Source organism: Equus caballus, chromosome 1 (genome assembly GCF_041296265.1).
Source record: "Equus caballus isolate H_3958 breed thoroughbred chromosome 1, TB-T2T, whole genome shotgun sequence".
Classification (NCBI taxonomy): Eukaryota; Metazoa; Chordata; class Mammalia; order Perissodactyla; family Equidae; genus Equus; species Equus caballus.
Window position 1 is genome coordinate 11,663,180 of NC_091684.1, and position 21,965 is coordinate 11,685,144.

At 43.5% G+C, this 21,965-nt stretch overlaps 1 long non-coding RNA gene across 1 annotated transcript; it reads right to left on the reverse strand.

Moving 5' to 3' along the window:
• Positions 1-12,554: 12,554 nt before the first annotated feature.
• On the reverse strand, positions 12,555-21,904 carry LOC138923082 (uncharacterized). Its single transcript, XR_011436201.1, has 2 exons — positions 21,168-21,904; positions 12,555-15,979 (listed from the first exon to the last, which is right to left on the reverse strand). It is a non-coding gene; the product is annotated as an uncharacterized lncRNA (long non-coding RNA).
• Between the last annotated feature and the right edge of the window lie 61 nt (positions 21,905-21,965).

The following is a 21,965-nucleotide window of genomic DNA, read 5'->3' on the forward strand; positions in this document are numbered from 1 at the left end:
GGGATCTCAATCCAGGCTCAAGAGCCTTGGGCTGCAACTTAATTTACTTGGGGCAATTCTGTATTTTAGGACCAGCCACTTTTCAAAACACAACAGCCTTAAACAAACAAGCAAACAAACAAACAAAACAGGAAAAGCTAGTGCATCTGGAAAACAGGGACAAGTTATCGTCAGCTTCTACCCACCTCATAAAATCAAGTTGTCCTTTTTGAGAATGTTGATATGCTCCCTTGAGAAAGGGAGCATGAGCAATTACTCTTAGGCCAATTCTAATTGGCAAAGCTACCTAAAAGTCCATCGGTACTGGGGCTGGCCAGGGGTCTGAGTGGTTAAGTTAGCGTGCTCCGCTGCAGGCGGTTCGAATCCTGGGCACGGACATGGCACTGCTCATCAAACCACGCTGAGGCAGCGTCCCACATGCCACAACTAGAAGGACCCACAATGAAGAATATACAGCTATGTGACGGGGAGCTTTGGGGAGAAAAAGGAAAAATAAATAAAATCTTTAAAAAAAGAAAGTCCATCAGTACTTGACAAATTAAATGTGCAACCATACGGTAAAAAACTAGGCAACTGTTAGAAAGCACGTGGAGCTCTTTATGGACCAATACTGAAAACTCTCTAAGAAACACCATTGAATGAGAAAAAATTAAGGTTCAGAACAGTGTGTATGCTACTATTTGTTTAAAAAAAAAAAGGAGGGTATAAATGTATGTGTGCACACTACATTATATTTACTACATAAACTCTATGCTCTGAAAAATCACACCATACCATATATAATATACTATATTGTAATATGTAAATTAATGACTCTTTCTGGAAGTTCACACAAGAAACTAGTGACAGTGGCTGCCTCCAGGGAGGGGAAGGGACAGGGAGGGGTGGAGAGTGAGGGACAGAGAAAGAGGAAGATTGCCTCCTCATGTATTTCCTTTTCTATTCCAGGAGTTTTACGTCATGCGAATAGTAATTTTTCAAAGAAAATTTAAAAGGTAATCTAGTTTACATTTGAAATATTTAATTTTCAAAATTACTATTCAGAGTGCTGAATTCAATGGATCATAACTCATTTTTTTCACATATTTACAAGTTTTGATTGGGTTGGGCAGGAGATTCCTTGAGAAGACAGAGTTTTGCAATCACTAAAATCCTGTAATATCGAAGGACCAACGGGTGAATTCTGAATGGGGGGTCTGAAGGCTGGAGTTTTAGTCCTGACTCCTCTGCTTTCTAGCCATGACTTGGATCAATTGCCCAAACGCTTTCATCGGGTGTAACATGGCCCCACCCGCCACCTTCTGCACAGGCCCAGCGTGACCTAGACAAGACCATGTATATGAAAACCCCCTAAAAACAGAAAACCTTTATTCAGGAATAGAGCTGTTCAGAGTGATCACATTTTATAAGGTTTTCCTGAAGTTCTTGTGTAATTCAACCCCCAATAATTTGAGTCAAATTTTCCCATAAGAACAAGCACAAAAGTAAAGGGAACACGTTCAGAGAGAGGGCCTGTATCTCTGCCCACTGTGGCTTATTTTCCCCTTAGCGCTGTTTTTATGCTCTCAGCATCACTTCTCATCTTGCACAGTTTTCCTCGAAATTAACATCCTGGCACACCATGGGGCACTATGTGGGCTTCCTGCGACGCTTTCTTTCACATCCGTCTGTTCCTAGTTTATTAACCCCAAAGCATTTTTTTAGTCCTCATATTAGTACCAACGCATAATGCTTGGGTGGAATTGCTTTGAGATGTAGAAACGCTTTTTAATCACACTAAAATCACAGGCCGAAGTTCCCATGCCTATAAACAGTGTGGTTCCCACAATCCTGAGAAAAACCGCAGGGAGCTGCTTATGGCGGAAGTGGCGCCACCACGTGGCAATGGTGTCAGTTTGTCTCATTCATTTATCCAGTCAGCTTTGACGTGATTCCTGGCCAAAACACAAATTAATTAATTACCAAAAGCAAAATGTTTTTGTAATTTGGGGAGACTTGAAAAATTTTTAAATTTTCTCATAAAGGGAGGTTTTACTAATATTTTTGTTTCATATTACTTATTTGCCAAATTCAAACTCACGTAAACACAGCCTTGCTGAAAATTACTGGCATATGGCAGAGGACACAGAGAAAATAGAACATTTCCTAGAACTGCTGATTATTTAAAAGTTCTGAGAGGAAAACAAACTCAAAGTAATGTTTAGTATGACAGTAAACAGGCAGAATTATAAAAATAAAAAGATAATGTTTATGGTACATTATCTCCATACGCAGTGAAAAAGAAACTCTTTAATGAAACAAACAGAACACACAAATTTAACTCCTTTCCTTCGAGTTTTCATTAAGGCAATAGTAAAAAATATATATATATTTTTAAGTTTCTTGGGATGAAAATGAAGCAAACTGGGATGGCACATCAGCCAACAAAAGATTGCTCCATGGGACCGGCCTGGTGGCACAGCAGTTAAGTTGGCACATTCCGCTTTGGCGACCTGGGGTTCCCCAGTTGGGATCCTGGGTGCGGACATGGCACTGCTTGGCAAGCCATGCCGTGGCAGGCGTCCCACATATAAAGCAGAGGAAGATGGGCACAGATGTTAGCTCAGGGCCAGTCTTCCTCAGCAAAAAGAGGAGGATTGGCAGATGTTAGCTCAGGACTAATCTTCCTCAAAAAAAAAAAAAGATTGCTCCATGTTTTTGGATAATGGGAAATGGATGGAGGACTGGTCAGGGAGGAATCAGGGCAGAGGGGCCTCAGCCTAGAGTTGGGGAGAGAGTGGGCAGAGGGGGCTTCAGCCCAAACAAGACCAGTCTGCCCCACAGACCCAGGAGAGGCTCTGAAATACCAGGAACAATGGAGGGAGCAGAACTGGGCCTGAAAGTGGAAAATAGATGTAAGCAGAGCCTACCCACCTTGTCCCGCCTTCCCCAGCGCCTACCAAGCAGACAAAAGCAAAATCACAAACAAAAACCAACCCCGCCTTGTATTCTGAAAAAAACATTCAATAGAAGGTTGAAGGCAAGCATAATAAATTATCTCAAAAAAAATGGAATTAAAGAAAGATTTTAAAAATGAAAAAAAGTACTAGAGGCTTAGAGAATCAATCCATGAGGCCCCACATCTGATCAACAGGAGATGCAAACACGGAACAAAAAAGTGGAAGGAAGGAATTGTCAAAGAGTAATTGAAGAATGTTTCCCAAATTTGAAGAAGGGAAATCTCCAGATTGCAAGGGCCCAGCAGGTGCCTGGCACAGTAACATAAGAATGTCCCTCACTGTCCTGTGGGTTGGCTGAGCTCAGCTGGGTGGTTCTCGTGTTGGGGGAGGGCTCTCGTGCAGTCAGACAAAAGCAGGACCAGGAGTCATCTAAAGGCTCAGTGGGGTTGGACATCCGAAACGCTCACACAGGCTCCGAGTCAGGGCTCATCTGTGGCCTGCACATGGCCTCTCCATGTGTCTTGAGCTTCCTGACAGCATGGCGGATGGGTTCCAAGAGTATATGTTCCAAGAGACAGGGAGTAGAATATGCCAATCTCTTAAGGCCTGGATCCAGAAACTGGCAGTGCCACGTCCACTGTACTCTATTGGTCAGAGGTGACGGAGCTCAGATTAATGCGGAGGAGACGTAGATCCCCCATTTCAGTGGGAGGAGTGTCAAAGAATTCACGGCCATCTTCAATTCACCACTGATCCTAAATGTTTCTAGAAACAAAACAAAATAGGTCACTTACAAAGTAATGAGAATCAGAACCAAACTCGTTTTCCAGTGCTCTGTCCCTCGTGTCCACACTGCAACTGCATGTGCCTTCCGGAAGTTTCTTGAATGTGTCAGACTCATTTTATCCTCAAAGACCTTTCTTTGCTGTTGCCGCTGACTAGAACATGATTTCTCTGTATCTTCGCATGACTCATTACTTCTCATGATTCAAGTCTCATCTCAAGTGTCGCCTCGTCAGAGAAGGTGTCCCTGCCCATCATATCTAAAATAGCAGTCCCCAGTCAGCATTTGCGCCCTTGGCCTTATTTAAATTCTTCATAGCACTTATCACCACCAAGTCTGACTTCTTGTTTCGTTTTTGTTTGTTGTTTGTCTCCTCCATGAAGCAGGGACTTTGTCTTATTCAACATTCTATCTCTAGTGCCTAGAGTAGTACCTGGAATGTTTGTTGAGTGACTGTTGAATTAGAACCCATTTCAAGCAGACAATGGAACAATGCCTTTAAATTTCTGGTGAAACCAATATTTTCAACTCAAAATTCTATGTCCAGCCAAATCATCCACCACGTCAAAGGGCAGAATAATGACATTTTTCAGACTCATAAGATTTGCCTCATTTATTCCTCTTCTAAGAAAGTGCCTCAGCACAATCAGAGCATAAACTAAGGAAGGTTTTAAACATGGAATCCAGAAAGCAATGGACTCAACAGAGGAAAGCAGGAAAGTGAAGCCCCATGGTGACAACTGTACAGCTAGACTGGAATTGCAGCTCATCCAAATTGAAGCGGGCAGACAGGGGCCCTGGGATGGAGATCTCCAGAATAAAAGGAGCATTTCCATGGAACAGGGGATTGAATGAAGAGGTTGGGAAACACTGATGATATATTTCTTCAAATAGTATAGTCAAAGCAATCAGAAACTATAGAGGGGGGGCCAGCTCCATGGCATAGTGGTTAAGTTCGGCACACTTCACATTGGCAGCCCAGGTTCACAGGTTCAGATCCCAGGTGTGGACCTATACTACTCATCAGCCATACTGTGGTAGTGACCCACGTACAAAATAGAGGAAGACTGGCACAGATGTTAGCTCAGGGTTAATCTTCCTCACCAAAAAAAAAAAAAGAAGAAGAAGAAGAAATAAAAGAAAAGAAACTGTAGAGGAAAGCAAAAGTATAAGAAAGAGAATGTGATCAATAGTCATATTGATCACTAGCTCTGTATTAAACAATATTCACAGAAATCCAATAATAAAAACATTGCTCATTGATTTTCATATTTGAGAATCAACCTATAGATGAAGCACAGATGGTTCACTTGTGGTTACAAAACAGCTTTGATGACTTTGTGGTGGACCCTGTGCTGCACTGTCCAGATCCTCCTCCAGGGAAAAAAGGACTTATTTATCCCCCAGCTGCTGGAAGTGCTGCCGGCTGACGGGCCTCAGCTGTCTGTCCCTTTGGGGGTGGCCTCAGCCGCAGAGAGATGTGTGGCGTGAAATTCACGTTCTCCGCCTGCCCAGTCCTGCTTCCTTCCCTTCTGCGGTAGATCCCCTAACAGAACTCCTGCATGCTGATCTGTTTCATGGTCTGCTTCCTGGGGAGTCCAACCTGTGACAGTTGGTACAGGAAGTGATGTGTCCCAAAAAACAGATAGTAGGATGGGGTTTTGGAGCTGGGTCACCTGTTACCTGGCTGACAAGGAGGACACCATCACTAGGGGCAGGTGGCACACAGATGGTCCCTGGCACAAGATGGCAGTGCAATTGTTAAGATTTTTGTTGGTGGTGAGCTCAGATGGTACTTCTTGTGAAGGAAATGTACTAGCTGGCATGATATGTCAGGCGTTAGAGACATGAAAGAAATAGTGACTATAAGGCTATTGCCAAGCTTGATGAACAGCCTGAAAAAAGATAACAAATAGGTGAGAGAGATTCATCAGCAATGATAGCTAAGTGTGCAAGCCAGAGGGCCAGGCATGCAGTCAGCATGTCTGGAGATTGGTTGCAGACAGAAGGATTAGGCAAATAAGTAAATAAATTAACGATAATGGTAACCAGGTTTCTCACTGTTGAGAAGGGATTTATAAATATGGAAAGAGGGAAAGCTGGAAAAAAGACAGAAGTACTGGATTGGAATTAAAGGTATTGGTGTAAACTCATGTTTTAAATCTATTATCTATCTATCTATCTAGGCATAAATAAAGATATAAGATAAACACAGATGTATGTGTTTATTAGGCATAAGTATATATATATATATATATATATATATACAACATACATATATTTCCTGGGTCTGTTTCCTGAGAGGGTCTAGAAGCAATGATACCCCAGCAGCAATGAGTATATTGGGCACCAGGTTTTGGTTTCTAAATACCACTCCCCTCTAAAAGAAACCAACTTGGTTGGAGCAATGACTGATTCCAGGGCTGAGGTCAGGAAAGCACAAGATGAGACTACACATCTTGCTGTGCCAGAAAAGTAAGGAAGTGCTCGAAGAATGAAAGGTGTGTGTTAAGAAGACAGAGCAGACACTTGGAAGGGGCTCCCAGTTGCCAAATCGGGGACAGTTTAAGCGTCAAAGTAAACAGTGATAGTGACAAATACAACCCAGATGATACTTATATGAAGGAATAAGCGAGATGGGAAAGCTCTTTCTTGTAGCACAATGTCAATGAATAAATTTGTGAAGAATGATGGCAATAGAAAACACCATTTAGCAGTCATCATAGTGGTGGTTAATTCAGGTAGGAATCAATAACGAAGACTAAGGCTGGTGACTCACAATTTTAAAAAGTAGAAGATATTGACGTAGTCCTGGATTGTGTCCCCACAATATACTCATCAACTACGAAGGGAAAAAGGATTCCTTTATGGTAGAGAAAGCTGACAGGCACCAGCATGACCAGGTGATCAAGATTCATATCATCACTTGGGCAGGTAGACCTCACGTGACCCTGCTATGAAGAACGGATAAGAATGTCACTCCATTTCGGTGGTATTCCTGCCAAGGATGCTTGGCCTGGGTCTGGACATGAGGAAACATCAGACGGACCCAGATTGAGGGAGAACCTCCAGGATATATTCTTGACAGCTGTCAAGATCATGAAGATGATGAAAGACTGAGGCACTCTTCCAGGTCGAAGGAGACAAAAGAGAAAGACAGCTCACGGCAACACGTGATCCTGGATGGAATCTTGGACCAGAGATGTTGGGACATTGGGGGCTGGATTATAGTGTCAATTTCCTGATAGGGATTGTGGTTAAGCAGGAAAGAGTCCTTGCGTGTGTCTGGGACACACTGAGGAAAGATGGACATCATATCTGCAACTTGATCCCAAAAAAGAACAGTGATGAGTATCTATATCTGGGGGGGGGGGCACAAATAAAACATTAACAATTGGGGATATGCGAGGTCTTTGCATTCTTCTTGAAACTTCTCTAAGTTTGAAAATATTTCAAAATGAATTACTTTTTAAAAATGGTGATACTTGTGCTCTCAGACTACCTGACCAAATTGTATTAAAACTAAGTGGGGGGACCAGCCCAATGGCTTAATGGTTAAGTTTGGCATGCTCTGCATTGGCCACTCAGGTTTGCAGGTTTGGATCCTGGGCGCAGACCTACACCACTTGTCAGCCATGTTGTGGCAACGACCCACATATAAAATAGAGGAAGATTGGCATAGATGTTAGCTCAGAGCTAATCTTCCTCAAGCAAAAAAAAGACAAAGATTGGGAACAGATGTTAGCTCAGGGCAAATCTTCCTCAGCAAAAAACAAACAAACAAAAAAACCCCAAAAAACCACCTAAGTGAGGTGAGGAATCAGGAATCAGGATTGGGACATGCACCCTAAAGGTCAATGGCTTCACTGGGCTGATGTAGCCACTTCTCAGACACCACCACCCTTCTCTTTCCAGTTCAGACTGGGGACAGGGCCTGTCCCACCATAGTTCTCAACTCTGTAGAAAGCAAGTATTTCAGGCTGGGTTGCAGTAACTCCTCTTGGCTGAACAAGTGATTGTGACACAAGAATAGGGACCCCTTTGCACTCTTGAAAATGCCAAGGTCATTCATGATATCATGCTCTCATTCATGATAGCAGAAAGGTGGAAGCCATCCAGATGGATAATCAAAATACGGTCTAGCCATACAATGGAATATTACTCAGCCAGAAAAAGGAATGAAGTCCTGATACACGCTACAGCACGGACACATCTTGAAAATGTCATGCTAAATGAAAAAAGACAGACAAAAAAAGACCACATATTGTATGATTCCATTTAAATGAAATGTCCAGAAGAGGCAAATCTGTAGAAACAGAAACTGAGTTAGTGGCTCCAGGGGCTGGGGGAAGGAGTGAGGGATGGAGAGTGACTGCTCATAGGTAGGAGGCTCCTCCTGGGGTGATCAAAATGTTCTAAAATTGACTGGGGTGGTGGTTGCACAACACTGTGACTATGATAAAAACCATTGAATCGTCTACTTTAAAGGTGTGAATTTTATGGTACATGAATTATATCTCAATAGTAACAAAAAACAATCTCACTCTGGCCTTGAGAGGTGAGTCAATGTTTAAATTGTTCTGCGTCTCCCAGGTCTTGCCTTTAGATTGTGGTCCGTGGTCAGCAGCATTGGCATCCCCTGGGAGTTGGAGATGGCCGTTGGACGCCCCTTCCCAGAACTACTGAATCAGAATCAGCATTTTTAACAAATCCCAGGTGATTCAAATGCACGTGAAATTTTGAGAAGCACTGGTCTGGGGCATTATTGACGCGATATAGCCCAGTGTTGGGGTGACAAATACGTAGCTGCTTTGATCACATTAACATTAATTCAGTGACATGAGAGAGATCAGAAAAAATGCTTTTTTAATTTGTTGCCTTTTTAAACTTCTTTGTTTAGAAATTCTCCTTAATGTTTAAAAAAAAAAGAAAGAAAGTATAATCAGGGAAAGGTTTGGAAGCTGGTGTGAAACACAGGGCTCAAGCATGTTACAAAATATCCCCAAGCTGACACCGTATTTTGATTTTGGTTTTTCTGCGGGTTGGAAATGACTTCAGGTGCAGAACTTTTGCTGGCCGGCTGCGGTTTCTGATATAAGTGCTGTTTACGAATACGACGGTTGCTTTCTCAGAAAAATAGGGAAATGCCTGTGGGGTGGAGAGGCTAGCCATCCTCTTCAGACCTTTAGACCCTTAAACCTTTAAATCCTTGAAAATATTTGCACTTTTTGATTAATAATTTGCACTTATTGTTTGACAGTGCAGATGAAAAATTAATGAATTTCATATTAAATTTCTCTCCTGAAATGATAAAATTAACACATCACTGCAGCGGTACAGGTTTAACAATCCCTCGCTTTCTTGTCTCCCCATTCCCACCCAGGTGAGCGCTATTAAGAGTGCAAACACCTTTCTCTGGGTTCTTATGTGAACACAAGCAGCCCCTCAGCTCTCTGGCCCAACTGCAGCGAAGCAGGCGCATCCTTGGCTGTCCGCGCCTGGCATGGGGTCGGAGGGGAGAGCTGAAGAGCTGGGCGCCCTTCCTTCTCACATTGTCCTATGTCTTGCGCACCTTGACCCAGAGGCCTAGACAATAAAGGCAGGTATGTCCCAGTCCTGGGCTCAGCTTCTTCTCAAAACTTTTCAGATCAGTGTCTAGACTTGGGGGAGAATCTTGGGAAAGAGAGAAGTCTCTGGATCTGGAAAGTTCTACCCCCTAGAACTTTGCATGGCTGTCTCCTCCTCATTATTCAGTTCTTAAATGAAATGTCAGCTTTTCAGAGAGGGTTTCCCTGATCACTCCGGCTAAAGTAGCCCCCTGGACCCCTCACTGCCTAATTAGTCCTAACGACAATATGCTTTGTAATTTCATCATATTACCATCGTCTGAAATTTTTGATTTATTTCTTGCTTTTTTTTTTTTTTTGAGGAAGATTAGCCCTGAGCTAACATCTGCCGCCAATCCTTCTCTTTTTGGCTGAGGAAGACTGGCCCTGAGGTAACATCCGTGCCCATCTTCCTCTACTTTATATGTGGGACGGCTGCTACAGCATGGCTTGCCAAGCAGTGCCATGTCCACACCCGGGATCCAAACCGGTGAACCCCGGACCACAGAACGTGCCCACTTAACCGCTGCACGACCAGGCGGGCCCCAAATACTTCTTGCTTATTGTCTCTCTCCTCGATAAGATTGCTGGCTGGCATCTGCCCATGACCTCAGAGATCTTGTCTGTCTTGCTCACTCTGCAGAGCCTGGCATCTAATGGGCACAGAATGCATTTGAGCTGAACAGTCTGTGTGGCAGACCTGCGGATGCCCAGCCCTGCACCTGCTGGCCACCTCTGAGCTCACCTGCAGCAGCCAGGGACAGTTCTCCACTTGTCAACAGCTCCCCACCTGGAGTTCCTGGCATTTTCCCTTTTTATCAGTTTTAGCTCCCTCATGTTTTTGCAGAAAATTCCTTTATTTTCTGTGAGCCCAGCAAGGCCATACAAGTTATGGCGTATACAGGATCCGGTTGTCTAGCGGGAGCCTCTTCAGAGTGTCTAGTCTGATACCCTCCTGCGATTATTTTTCATCTTTCAACGAAGCGGTTCCCAAACATGGAGCATCAGGCTTGGGGTTCTGAGGCCCCAGCTGCCTCATCTGCTGCTCTCCTCGCCTTCACTCTACCCTGACTCCCACCTCATCCTCCTTCTCATCTCAGCTTACCTCGACTCCGCCATCTAGGTCTAAACGCTTGCCTAGTGCCTAATCCTGTACTTCCCAGCACTTAATGTGGCAGGCGTGATATATTCATCTGCGATTTCATTTGCCTGATGTCTGACTCTCTCCAAAAACGGTAAGCTCCATGAGTGTGGAACCCTGTGTGTTGTCTTCGATACTGTATCTCCAGCATCTAGCATGCGGCTTAGCACATAGTGGGCACTCAATAGACATTTATTAATAAATGCCCAGAAAGGGGGCAGATTTTCATCACAGATTCATGTAATCACTAGCACAGCAGGGGCTACCAGAGAACTAGGGTGTTGAAAGTTTTTACTAACTTCTGACTTTTCCTGGAAGCTTGACAGAGTAGGAGAACCGAGACTTCCCTGAGAGGCATGTGGAATATTGAATTACACTGCCATGTTCGTGTTCTTGACACCAGCCACAATAAATGCATTGTTGATGCTCTAACTCAGCCGTGGCTGGACATACACAGCCAAGTCTAGAATTCCTAGCACCAAATCAGATCTGACCAGAAGTTGGCTGCCTTCCCTAGAGGGCATGTTGCCTGAACTATTATAAACTTTGTTTCCCACCTGGGAATTGACAGGTTTTCGCATTTGACTTGCAAGAGGCTGGTAACCAGCTACAGCCTGGTGGAGACTTCGTGACACGAGGGGACCCATTTTCTCCCACTCTGCCCCACTTCCAGCTCTTCTCTCGCACTCTCCTCTCTGCCTGGTGTTCATTAGGTCCTGGTGACAGATATCCCCCTTCGGGTTACTCCTCACTTCACAGTTCCTCAGGGTCATGTCGTGTTAATTAGGAGGTTAATCCAGAGGCTTCATCTCCCAGGAAAGGAGGACGGAGTCCACTCAGTCAGCTCTTCTCACCACACTGCTCTCTACTTCATCATCTTGCAACCCTCTTTGTTCCTAATTAATTGTGCATGACCACCTGTGATAATCAGTCTTTGCTGTTTGGGGTACAGTTCCTACTTTCTGGATGTATCTGGTTGCACAAGTTAGGATTCTTCATTTTTTGATACTAGAAAATCTAAACCAAGTTGGCTTAAGTAGGAAAGAAATGCATTATTCAGATGGTTTTGTCTACAAATAACAGAACATCCGATGAAAAGTGGTTTAAGCAAAGACATTTATTACCTCCCCAAACAAGATGTCCAGAGGAAGGGCAGTTGCAGTGTTGGTTCAGCAGCTTAGTTATGTCACCCAGGACTTAGGTTCTTGCTGCCTTGCAATGTTAATTTGTTAATTTGTTAACTTTTCCTCACATGGTCACAAGATGGCTGCCACATTTTGAGCAACACATGTGGGCATGACAATATTTGGCTAAAGAGGAGCATTTCCTCTTAGTGTCTATTTTTATTGTGGAGAAAACATTTCTGACAAGACCTTCAATGGACTTCTCCTTAGTCCCATTGCTCAAGATGAGGCCACATTCCATGCCACAGATGGAAGGGAAGGAAGGTGAGTACCTGGCACTTTTTTGGCCTCTATAGTGGAAAGTGAGCTCTGACAGTAGGGAAGAAGGGCTGGGGAAACAGACAGTGTGTTTCCCAGGCTCCCTTACAGTTAGGTTGAGGCCACGTGACCAGCTCTGGCCAACAGACTGTGAGCAGCCATGACATGTGCCGCTTCCGGGTTGAGGCAATTAAATCAATGCCCCAACCCTGCACTGCCTACTTCTAGATGTCCAGTTACACAAGAAAAACTGCAGCGATTTTGACTAAGGCACTGCAGTGACGTTTCTATTATACCTGTGTCGGTGCAAATAACTCAGAACCAATCTATCAATCAAGATGGGGGTGATTTCATTATGATGGACACAGCACGTAGCAGGTCTATGGTCTCGAGCTGGGTGTCACAGGTGAGCACAGCAATCAATTCCCAGCCTAGAGAGAGATGCTTATCCTTAAGGAAATGCCAATGTGGGGGAAGCTGCACCTTTATCTTAAGGGCATTTGTTCTTATCTTTGGGACATAGCAAATGCTCAAAGCAGATATACAATGCATGCTCAATGGCCATGTCAGGTCCTTTTGGAAAAAACAAGGTTAGGCAAAATTAGTTTTACACGAAATGGCTTCCTCATATACTCTAATATATCCTATTGCTTGCCATTTATTTATCATTTTACCCCTTTTGATCTATAATCTTTTGATAGAAAGCATCAACGATCAAAATATTGTCCCTGGGCACCAGGGTGGTTGCTGCCTGCCCAGGATCCATCATGTCCCTTGGTGCCAGGCTTTTATCTCATTTATTTTCTCAGTTGTCCCCACTGGCGGAAATAATCAGATGCAGTGGAAAAGCACAGAGGTGTATATATCAACAGAGCATTTCATAGAGTTTTTTAAAATTAATTTTAGGTTGTTACACAAACATTGCATATGATGACTCCTTATGTTTACATTGTTTATAATCATGGAATAAGTACAATAACAATAATTCAATATATTTGAAAAGATTAGTCTAAAATGAACTCTTAGGCATAGTCCCTATCAGAAAAGGACATTTGTCCAGGGTCATAAGATCGATCAACCATCTCAAGCTGCCGAGGAATCATTACTCTAGTTTGCATGCCAGTCTTACAACACTGAGTAAAGAAAACAACAATTGGTTTGAATATTATGATTAGTACAAGAATTCCAAGAAGTAATAGAAATAGGAATTGCAATCCAGATGGGAAACAGGAATTGATACTAGAAGGGAGCCAACCAAACAAATCAAACTGGGTGTAGGATCGCTTAAGGCATTCACCCGTTTCTTCATGTGCTTTAGCAGAGACAACTCAGTGGGAGACTCATCAGGTATAAAAACACAGCATTCTGTTTGAATGATTGCACGTGTCCCACCTTGGGATGTAGTAAGAATATCTAAGGCCATTCTGCTTTGAAGGACAGCCTTTCTCATTAAAGACATTACAGTATTTAATAAAGTTATCCCTTCTTGACTAACATTAACGGTTTGTTGAGTAAATTTAGTCAGAGTCTCTATATGTGATATGACATCTTCTAGCCCCAAGAAAGGGACAAATATAGCTGCTAGGTGATCATATCAGTGGAGCACTGAACAAGCCCATCTGGCCTTAAGGAGAGGGAGATTGGCAACAGATGTTAGCTCTGGGCGAATCTTTCCCTACATCCAAGGGAAGCCCAGAGTGCAGCTCCCTAGCCATCCAAGCAGCAGCCAAGGCCAGCGGTTTGTTCCTCATAACCACTGAGTTCCATTAGGAGTCACCCAATAAATGCCTGGTCTCTCAGACCAGTCTGTTCCAAACCAATCACTTTCTTTAGGTATAATAGGTCTGATATGACTCGGGGGGTATCCAGCCTATCTTTCGAGTATAATCTGGTAGCTTTTGTTTGGAATGATTTCTTTATTTCCAATAGAAAGGTGCTGGTGTGTTTGAAGATCCATGGCTAGGAGTCAGCCAAACATATCCATCCCAAATTTGTGTGAAACCTTCCACAGTTCTTCCTGTAATATCTGGCTTCTTTTGTTCATTTGCAATTTGTTGGCATAACTGGATGGTTTGAGCAACAGAAAAAGAGTAGGGGCCAGCCTGGTGGTGCAGCAGTTAAGTGCGCACGTTCTGCTTCTCAGCAGCCCAGGGTTCGCCAGTTTGGATCCCGGGTGCAGACATGGCACTGCTTGGCAAAAGCCATGCTGTGGTAGGTGTCCCACGTATAAAGTAAAGGAAGATGAGCACGATGTTAGCTCAGGGCCAGCCTTCCTCAGCAAAAAGAGGAGGATTGGCAGTAGTTAGCTCAGGGCTAATCTTCCTCACCAAAAAAAAAAAAGAGTAGCTGTGTCCTGTATCATTAATAATACGGGCTATTATCCATGTTTTAGGATCATAATTAGTAATATCAGATGAACCACAAACACTGGAACCAGATCTTTCCATCACAAGAAATTGCTTCAGAGCTTTCCAATCTATGCCTTGAGAGGGACAGACCCACCACGGCAACTCAGAAGTGCTAGAAAGTGGACGTTGGTCAAATATCCAACAATTGGACTGATTTTTGTGTGTAGCAAAGGAATGTGCCCATTGCAGAGAAACATTGCCATCAGAGGCCCATTCGGATGTAGACTAGAAAAACAAACATAGTATTAGGAAAATCTTAAGTGACATTTTTTTTTGGTAATTAACAATAGTTTTTGTAATTAGGTTCCAATCTATCTTATAAAGTTGGGGAGTAAAGTATCGGGGTAGGAAAAGGGTAAGGCAACCTACAAATTGATTATTTTAGCAATTACATAAAGTTTAAACATTACAAGGGTTTAAATGAGGAGAAATAAGGTTAGGAGTACAGGCCTGGTCTAGAGTCTTGGGACAGCTATCTACAACAGATGTCATCTTCTTCTCATCCTGGTTTGGAGAGATTTGTCTCGGTCAGTCGAAGTTGTGAGAGCCTGGGGTTTGAAGCCCATTCAGGTGGAGAAGCCTTTTTTAAATGAGAAATGTGAATCCATGAATCTACCCCTTTTGATTTTACAGCACATGGGTTGGTTAAAAGCACCTGATATGGTCTTTTCCAACGGGGCTGCAAAGAGTCCTTTATCTGGTGTCTTTTCCAAGAAACAGCATCTCCAGGCTGTAATCCATGATCCTTAAGGTCTTCGTGTCCCGGGAGCTCACTGCGAAAAGAATCAGCTACCAATCTTTCATTTCTTTTAAGTGCCTCCACAAGACCTTGACAATAATGTAAAATGTCTCCTTTGAGTAAAGTCGGTTCATACATTCCTTCGTCAAATTACATAGGCCATCCAGGTATTATCTCGAAAGGAGACAGCCGATGTTTACCAAAGGGTATAGATCTAAGATTGAGGAGCATTAGCAGAAGAGCTGTTGGCCATGAGAGACTAAATGCTTCTGAAAGCTTTGCCAATTGAGTTTTGATTGTGCTGTTAGTTCTTTCCACCAATCCTGAGGACTGGGGATGGTAAGTGCAGTGGAAATGCTGCATTATTGGCCAAATATTACAAATAGATTTAATTCTTTGTCCAGAGAAATGAGTTTCCCCGGTCACTATGTAACTCAGTAGGAATTCCCCAAACAGGAATTATTCTTTCTAACAGTAATTTACCTACAGCTAAAGCTGTTGCTCTTCTGCAAGGAAAGCCTCAATCCAATATGAGAACACACAGATCATTACCAAGACGTATTTATATCCTTGAGACGGTGGCATTTGGACGAAGTCCAAAGGATCCCTTAGGAAGGGGAAAGTGGCCTTGTGATCCATGAAGTGGTTTCCCTGGATTATACTTTGGGCATAAAACAATGAGTATAGGCTTTATGGGCCACTGTGGTGGAAAGTTTCCAAAAGTACTCTTTTCCCCATAAGATCATCTTTTCACGTGCCCAATGGGTTAATTGGTGTATATGCTGGAGCAGTGGTAATTGCGCTCCAATAGGTACTGTGGGTTTTTTATTGGACCTGAATCACATCTGTGAGAGGATGTCAAAAATTCCCCCTTTTGACTGCCATATCTGCTTCTCTTCTTCCATGGCGATTTCTTGAGCCTGTAGAAGGAAGTATAACTGGGTTAGCAGAGTTAATAGGAAGCAGCAGGCATTCTCAAGGCTGGGTGGGGCAAGCCTTCAAGGCTGCTTGTTTAGCAGTTGCATGAGCAATCCAGTTTCCTTTAGCTTCCAAAGCATCAGATATGGAATGCCCTGGTATTTTAATAATTGCTAGTTGTCTCAGTAGTTGTATAGAATTCAATAATTCTGCAACCTGTTTTCCATTCTTTATAGGCTGACCTGAAGAGGTTAAAAACCCTCGTCGTTTCTGCAGCATTCCAAAGTCATGTGCTACCCCGAAAGTATAATGGCTGTCAGTGTAGATATTTGCTACCTGGTCTCTGGCCAATTGACAAGCTTGAGTTAAGGCAATTAACTCGGCTTGCTATGCTCATTTTATTTCTGGCAAATAAGAACTCTCAGTTATGTCTTCCGAGGATGTTACTGCATATCCAGCCCAATGACATCCTTGTACATCCTTTAAGACCCATCTCTAAACCAAATTAGATCAACACTCTCGATGGGAGTTTCTTGCAAAGCATTCCCAGAAGTAAGTAGGTAATCAGTTAATAAAATGCAGTCGTGGGCATCCTCCTCCTGTGATGCTGGTAGTAAAGTTGCAGGTTAACATTATTACTTTGGGGGCCCGCGCTATGGTTTAGTTGGCGCGTTCCGCTCTGGCGACCCAAGGTTTTGCTGGTTCAGATCCTGGGCATGGACATGGCACTGCTCATCAAGCCATGCTGAGGCAGCGTGCCACGTGGCACAGCCAGAAGGATCTATAAGTAGAATATACAACTATGTACTGGGGGTCTTTGGGGAGAAGAACAACAACAAAAAAAGACCATTGGCAACAGATGTTAGCTCAGGTGCCAATCTTTTAAAAAAAGATTATTACATAGGGCTATGGTAATATTAGGAGCAGAGAGCAACAGAACTTCACAGGAGGCTAGTTGGCTTGCAGAGTAATGCTGAGTGTGATGAGAATTTAGGAGAGATTCGACTGAGTGAGGAACGTAGATAGTTAAAGGAGACCCCATCACTGTTTCTTCAGTGGTCTTGCGTAAGAGGGCTACTGCTGAAATGGCTCTCATACAAGGCAGGAGCCCTTTTGCCACGGAGTCTAACTGCCGACTCTAATACCCTATAGGTCGATGTTGATCTCCATGCTTTTAAGTCAAGATACCTAAGGCATTTCCTTATCTTCGTGTATGAAAAGGGAAAATAGCAGGCTGTAATTAGGGTGCCCTAAGGCTGGTGCTCGACCCAAAATAGACTTTCAGGTAGTTTCTGCCTTCTCTCCTTCTGGGGTCCCTTCAATTAAATCAGGCTGGTCAGACTTTAGTCATGTAGATAAAAGCTGGGCAATAAGCGAAAAGTTAGGTACCTAGTTCTTGCAATATCCGGTTAGTCCCAGGAATCCCCTTAACTGTTTCTTTGTCTCAGGGAAAGAAAAAGCCAAGATTCCTTTCAGAATCAATCAACAGTCCATCCTTAGATATTAAGTGCCCTAGATACTTCACAATAGGCAGGCAAAATTGTAGTTTGTCCTTGGACACTTCATGCTCCTTATATGTTAACTATTGTAACAGATAAATTGTGTCCTTCTGAGAATGCAACTTAGTTTTTGAACTAAGAGTAAATCATTCGCATACTGAATTGAAGTGGACTCATTAGGGAACTCACCATTAGCTAAATCAGCCTTGAGTATCTGGGAAAAGTAAGTGGGGCTTTCAGTATAGTCCAGCGGCATAACCGTCCAGGTGTACTGGCGATCCTCCTACGTGGAGGCAAAAAGATGTGGGCTATTCTTTTCTATGGGAATGCTAAAGAAGGCACTGCATAAATCAATGACTGAGAAATAGCAGCTGTCACTTGCAATGGCTGAGAGCAAACTGTGTACATTTGGAACCACAGCGGGTCAGGGAATCACAATGTTATCTATAGCTCTCAGATCTTGAACAAATCTCCTGCCTTCTCCATTAGGCTTTTTTTTACTGGCAAGATAGGTGTATTACAGGTTCTGGTAGAAGGAATTATAAGTCTCTTTTCAAGAAATTCCTGAATGATTGGCCTTATCCCATTCAATGCCTCTGGTTTAAGTGGATATTGCCGAATATTAGGTAGACGCTTAGAGCTGTAAACAGTCACCTTAATAGGAGCGGCCGATTTAATTTTCCCAATATTTGAAGAGGATGATGACCATAATTCTCTAGGCGCTTGTAATAACAGGTCATCAGCTGCCGCTTCTTCCATTTGAGTCATTGATTTTACAATCATCAACCCGTCAGTTAACGACATGTTGGTCAGCATCTTGATTTTCTAAATTCAGAAACATTTCAGCCTTTTGCGAAAAGGCAATATGGGCATTGTATGCTTCTAGAAGATCTCATCCAATCAAATGAATTGGAGCACATTTAACCAGGAGAAACACAAGTTTTTTTGATGGTTCCTAAATGAAAAATTATCAGTTCTGGTTTAAAAACTGGCATTGGAAAACTTGAAACCCCTACCATTTGAACTGTCTGTTTACTCGGAGGGAGAGGGCAATGAATAAGGGTGGGGGTGAGGACAGATAAGGTGGCCCCGTATCCACAAGGGCCTTTAAAGTTTCCCCTGCAAGAGTTACCTCCACTTCCCCTAAGGTATTAGTGAGGAGGAGGGGAAATGCCCTCTGGTAACCCTCGGGGCATCCCTATTCCTGTTCGTTGTTGTCACACCCTAAGTCCCGTTTGAGTTTACGGCAATCTCATTTGACATGACCAGGCTTTTTGCAATAGTAACAGACGTGGTCATTTTGTTTCTGGTTGGATTTTAAAAGGGTGGCCTTTGCTGGGCCACTAAGCTGTTGTAGTTGTATTCTCATAACCTTAGTGACTTTCCCTTTTTGCTGCGGGGTTTAGATAGTTTATCCGCAACAGTGACAAGAGCACTGTGTGCATTAAGGTCCAATCCAGTTCATATCCCTTAACTAACTTTGCTAATTCCTCATCTAATCTGTCTAAGAAAATTGAATTATTTTGGTGATCCTAAAAACTTTCGGGAGCCATCCCAGAATGCTGTTTAAATATTTTCTCAAGACTTTCAAAATAATCAAAGATAGATTCTTCGGATCTATGCTTACATTGGTGCACTTTAGCCCAGTATATTTTTCTGGAGAAAACTACAGGAATGGCTTTATATAAGTCTCGAGCAATATCTGTACTTAAGGTCATGAGGCTCCTGCTTATGGAAATCCTCCAGGGGATCTCTCCAATTTGCCTCTTTTATCCATTCCTTTCCTCTTAGACAGCAGCAAATGCACCCGCTGATATAAATCTGAATATCCTGGTGCATATGTTCTAACAATTAAATCAAATTCTCAAGCAAACCCTAAAGGATCCTGCACAGGCTCTAGGAAGTCCTTTGTCAAATTCTTAAGTTCATTTCTAGGCCAGGGACTATACACAAGAACAGGGTTGCCTCTCCCAGTAACAGATTTCTCCTTAAAGGGAGCCACTCTAACTTTAGGACTCTCAGTTTCGGCTCCCTGAGAGTTGCTCCTTGTTTTCTCTAGGGGCAGAGGAGGAGGAAGAGGTGGAGGAGGAGTAGGAAGACTGGAGAGGTCCAGGTATGGAAGTTTGGAAAGGAAAGGATACACGGGTGCTGAGAGAGAAGAGGCAGATGAGCTCTGAGGCGCCAAAAGGGAAGCGGCAGAGGAGATGGAAGAGATAAGGGGGGGGATGGCTTCTGACTTCTTACTCTCTTTAATTCAGACACAGTCTCTGCCAATTTAGTTAGTCTCCTGTAAAGAAGTCATTTTATCATTATTACTCTTTGAAGCCTCTAAATGCCAATCATAAGCTTCCCATTCTTTTGTTTTAGTTGTATTGCCAACTCTTCCAAATTGCTAGTGCAAATACAGTAGTTGCGAGAGGTCAAATGTTCCCCACTTTGGCCAATTAAGACAAGTTATCCTTAATCTTTCCCATTTTGTTAAAATTCTTGCAAACATTATTTCTGTGTGTATTATACATGAAACCAGCTGGAGTCCCAGTCGGGGATTGTCCATCTGGGAGCTGGCTGGCTTTAGAAGATGGTTTCCCAATTTCTTTTAGTTCGTTGTTGTTTTTAATAAAGTCTGAACAACTTCTAAGGGCAGTGTTGTGGGTCAGAAGTGTGCTGCTTGTGAGTGTTACTCCCTAAAGGAAGGTTGTAAACATTCTCTTGCATGCCTCGGTTTCTCCCGCCAGCAGCCTAAAACTGCCACGGGGGCTCGGCGCTTGGGTGACCAACTCTCATACTGATGCAGGCTCGGCGAGCCGAGGAGTTGAAAGAAAGATTTCTTGGACTCTCAACGTCTGGCAGTAGTGCTCTTTTATTCAGAGAATTGCATGGAGTAGCATGGGGACAGGACCCACGGGCAGTAAGAGCTGCAGGCATGGGGACAGGACCCACGGGCAGTAAGAGCTGCAGGCATGGGGACAGGACCCACGGGCAGTAAGAGCTGCAGGCATGGGTTCAGGGTAGGGCTAAATTTAAGGCATAGGTATGTGAGTTATCTCTTTACAAGACAAAGGAAAGATTATGTAAAAAAGTCATTAAAATGATAGTGCAGGTGGGATCTGGTTATTGGGTGGTCCTATAACTTTAGACAAAAATCAGGTCAGATCAGGTCAGGACGTCCTATGCTTCCTGGAGGATGATATAGATCATATGTAGGGGAGGACAACTTGGCTTCTCTCCCTGGGCAGCCTTGATCTTCATCAATATGAGCTTCCCCAACCGAGCCTTTAATTAATTAACATGAATCATGGTGGAGTTCCCTGTGGGACTGCTGTATGTCGTAAGAGTCAACCCTCCAGCACTCCCACTAAGGTTCCCAGTCACCTGAGAACGCCTTTCGGCCGGGAGGAGTAATGTCCCTTTTTTTTGGAGCTGAACACGTTCAGTCTCTCATTTCTTTATCAAGCAGTTTTTCAGACTTTATAAACACAATTCTTTCCAATTTTAAAGCCAAATTAAAAGGACAACCAAGCCAGTTCACTCTAAGCTCCCCCTAAGCTCCCCTGGCCTAGGAATTCCCTCTAGGTTTCTCTCCACCTAGGAAATGAATCAGTACCCTTCAAAGCCTCTAGTCTTAAGACCTTAAACAGTTCATTTAAACTCTTGGACTGTCAACTCAAGGAGCCTGGGTTTCAGAACTCACCAAGGTCACCTGAAGAATGCAGTGATCCGGGGGGTGCAATGGGCCCCTGTGGTATCAAGTGCCAGTTCAGTGTAGATTCCAGGTGGTCTCCGGTGAGTTACTCTGAAGTCCTGTCGCAACTACTCCAAGAAATGTCTGAGCAAATAATCCATAACTAATCTATAAACGAAAATTGGGGTGAGTTTATTATGAGCCAGACCTGAGGACCATACAGCCTGTGCGAGTCCTTCCACAAAGGACTGGAGCACTCCAAGGAAGTGGGGGTGTACAAAGTGGTTATAAGGGGCCGGCCTGGTGGCGCAGCAGTTAAGTTTGCATGTTCCGCTTCGGTAGCCTGGGGTTCGCTGGTCTGGATCCCGGGTGCGGACGTGGCACCACTTGGCAAAAGCCATGCTGTGGTAGGAGTTCCAGATATAAAGTAGAGGAAGATGGGCATGGACGTTAGCTCAGGGCCAGTCTTCCTCAGCAAACAGAGGAGGATTGGCAGCAGATGTTAGCTCAGGGCTAATCTTCCTCAAAAAACAAACAAAAAACCAAAGTGGTTATATATCATTAAAGAGCATGTATCACATATGACTGAAATGTCCCTTTTACAGTAGTCACGAGATTGCTCTGTCGGCACAGCTATTGATGGACACGGCAGGTAGTAGGTCTGCTGTCTTGATGGACACAGCAGGTAGCAGGTCTGTGGTCTCGAGCTGGGTGGTCACACGTGAGCACAGCAATCAATTCCTAGCCTAGGGAGAGATGCTTATCCTTAAGGAAATGCCAATGTGGGGCAAGTTGCACCTTTATCTT